Raw genomic sequence first — 3,612 nt, 5'->3', positions numbered from 1 at the left:
ACAAATTTATTTGTTATTGTTTCTTACTTTGACCAGAAACAGACAAAGAGAAATGGAAAGTGAGAAAGCAAGACGCCAGGTCTGGGACTCAAACCACAATTGGCTATGGGGAAGCCCAGCATCCCAATCACCATGCCACTTTTGAGTCCCCTAAAGATAATTTTTTAAGCTCAAGAATGTTTCTAAGAACTCCTAAATACCCTTCATCCAGATTCATAATTTTTGTCATTCGATTATATTTTCTTTGCCATTCTCTATTAATGTATATATTTTTCTAAATAATTAGAAATTGAAGTAATCATCTCTCTTAACCATTAAGTACTGCTCTGCATGTTTCTTATGAACAAGAAGATTCTCTTACATAACATAGTACAATTAACCACACCAGGAAATACAATACTATTATCTTTTCTTTTTTTTTTTTTTTTTTGGAGAGGTTTTTCCTATAGGGCGCGTGCGCTCGCCAGACAGACAGACAGAGACATAGAGACAGAAAGCGAGAAGTCACCCCCCAGGGGGGATGGTCACGCCACAATCCCTTATCCTCCATTCTCCTCTCAGGATCTTGGGCATGCACGTACACGTGCCCAGTGTGAGTTTTAAGCCACCGGGACTGGGACACGAACTGCTGTCGACTACGTGGGAGTCCAGTGATATAGCCATTACGCTAACTGCTGGTTCCCCAATACTATTATCTTGTCAGTTCATTTCCACTCTTTACCAAGGCTCTCAAGAATCCATTTCTGGGCCAGCAGCTAGCATAGTGGTGGAGGCACTGGACTACCACATGGCTGACCACAGTTCAAGTCCCAGACCTGGCAACTTGCTTTCTCACTTTCCCTTTCTCTCTCTCATATCAAATTAAAAAAAAAATTAAACTAAATTAAATAATTTTTTCCATTTCCTTTTTTTTTTCTAGATGCTATAGGGCACATGCACTCACTGGAGAGAGAGAAAGAGAGAAAGAGAAATCACACCCAGGGGTGATGGCCATGCAGCATCCCTTCTCCTCCATTCTCCTCTTGGGACTTTAGGCATACACACATACCACACATGCCCAGTGTCTCTCTCAAGCCACGATCTGAGACTCTAACTGCACAGTTGTCCATGTGGGATCCAGTCACCTGAACCACCACACCACCTGGCTGGTGCAAAAATCCATTTTCTTCTATATTGCTTTTCTGTTGGTGGTGAGGTAGCTCTGGAAATAGGAGAACAGGAAGGACAAAACAAAAGGGAGGCGGTGGGACCCTGTCCAGCCTTTGGGTTGGAGGTAAGGCTACTTGTCCCCTCAAAATTTCCAGATGAGGAGCCAGCAGTGTTGTGGCTCTGACCTCCCAAATAGTTGACCGTGGTTCAAGTCCTGGATCCAGCAGCTTGAAATTCATGCTGGACACATGTGCATGCATGCCCCAAATCCCAAGAGAAGAATGGAGAAGAAGGGATTGTGGCATGGCCATCCCCCTGGGGGGTAATTTCTCACTTTGTCTTTCTCCGTTTCACAGGAGAGTGCACATGTCCTATAGCAAAAATCTCTCTAAAGAGAGAGAGAGAGAGAAGAGAAAAAAATCCAGATAATGGTGATGAAGTCCCAGAAAGGAAAGGAGGCTGGCTGAAGATCACCCAGCACATGTCTGACTTGGCCACAATTCACTGCCCCTTATAATCCCCTCAGCAGCCACGGAAAACCTGTTTCAGCTTTGGTGCTGGTTTTCAGTCACCTGGAATCCACTCTCTGCTCTGAATTAGTTACAAATTCTGCAACTCAGTACCCTTGGAATTAAGCCCCTTAAGTCCCCAAATAGTAAAAAAGCATCATGGGAACCTAAAAATGTTTCTCTGTGATGTAGCCCCTGGGAAAGTGATCCATTATACTTCTTAGATGTTCCATAACCAGAAGGTAAGATCTTTCCGTGAGTTATCTAACAGGAATAGAAAGAATTCTTTAAAGATGGCTTTTTCCACCATCTTTCCATGCTGTCATAATGATGTGCACGAGTGTCCCGGCTGATGCTCTGAAGAGCATCACCATCACCAATGCTGGGAAGAGAGGCAAATGCCAGGTTCTTGTCGACCATGCCCCAAAGTCACAGTCTGGTTTCCAACTGTGATGATGAAGCATGGTCCCATTTGTGAATCTGAAATCAATGACCATGGAACTGGAAAAATTGTTGTGAACCTCACAAGCAGGTTAAACAAGTGTGGGAGTAATTGGCCCCAGGTTTGATGTGCAACTCAAAAATCTGGAGAAATGGCAGAATAATCGGCTCCCATCCCGTCAGTTTGGCCTTATTGTACTGACAACCACAGCTGGTATCATGGACCACAAGGAAGCAAGACAGAAACATACAGGAGAAAGAACCCTGGGATTCTTTTTATAGAGATGTAATTAATACACACATACAAATGAAATGAAATGCCTCAAAGCGGGAAAAAAGAATGGTTTTGCTTTCAACCCCAAGATGGCTTGTTAAACATTTCCTATAACAAATGTTGGCAATATCTCCCAAGAGTATTTTTCCCACATGGCCAACCGCAGTTCGAGTCCTGGACCTAGTGGCTTGCTTTCTCACTTCCCTCTTTCTCTCTCTTCAAACAGGTTTTTCTTCTTCTTCCCCAACCAAGAAGGGTGAGGGTTGGGGGGGGGGGGGGGGGGGGGGCTACATTTTTTGGCTCAGCTGGTCTGGGTGTGCCTCTCCAAGTATGACTATGCTTATTTACATATGGAAAATCATGCCAGAGGGCGACTATATTCTCTCCAGCACAGTTGCAGGGTTGTGTATAGAATTTGTTTGGGAAATAGGTGGCTCATTTGGGATAGATGAGTAACAGGGGTGTTAACAGTGCACACACCAAGACACTGATTAGCTAGTGGGACTGGGGTGTGGTGAAAGTACATTGAATTCCTGGATCAACCTTGTCAAGTGAACTTTACAAGGTTTTTGTTTCTTTGAGCCTCAGGCTCATCTGTCAAACAGCATAATAACCACTTAGTTGCCAGGAAATACTTTCAGGATAAGTGATAGCCTCTGTAGCATCAGGCTTTACATGCTGTCTGGCACACACCGGGTACTCTATACTCGTCTGGCCCTTCTCTTGGTTCCTTATGCATAAAGGATCACTGTGGGCTTCCTGCACCCTGCGGTCTGTGCTTAGGTGTGCAGCGAGGGACTCTGTAGCACTGAAAACATTGATTTCCAATATTTGTGGCAAGGGGTGTAGTATTTACTTCTTCTGAAAATAAAATAATAAAATAAAATAAACTTCTTTCCCAATAAATCCTCACTTGTCCTCCTCTGCCTGATTCTGATCCCATTTCCACACTGTAGAGCGTATGTGTTTGTGTGTGTGAGTGGGGGGAGGAGCCTTAAGAACTCATTTTGAAGGAACTGGCCCAGAAGCTGGGAGGTTCTCACACATTCACTAGCAACCACAAGCCCTCCCGCACACTGCCCCATCTATTCTTTGAAAGAGTGCCTCCCCCCACACAGTTCCTGTCAATGCTATCCTCCTGCAAGGCTGCTCTTGAATGCCTGCTTTAGCCATTTCATTTAGGAAAGCGTGTGGGGTTGGATGAGTTGTCAGTGAGGTGCTTCCCACCCCTAATCTCTC

This window comes from Tupaia chinensis, unplaced genomic scaffold, assembly GCF_000334495.1.
Source record: "Tupaia chinensis unplaced genomic scaffold, TupChi_1.0 Scaffold000115_1, whole genome shotgun sequence".
In the NCBI taxonomy this organism is placed as follows: Eukaryota; Metazoa; Chordata; class Mammalia; order Scandentia; family Tupaiidae; genus Tupaia; species Tupaia belangeri.
This window is presented reverse-complemented; position numbering follows the sequence as displayed.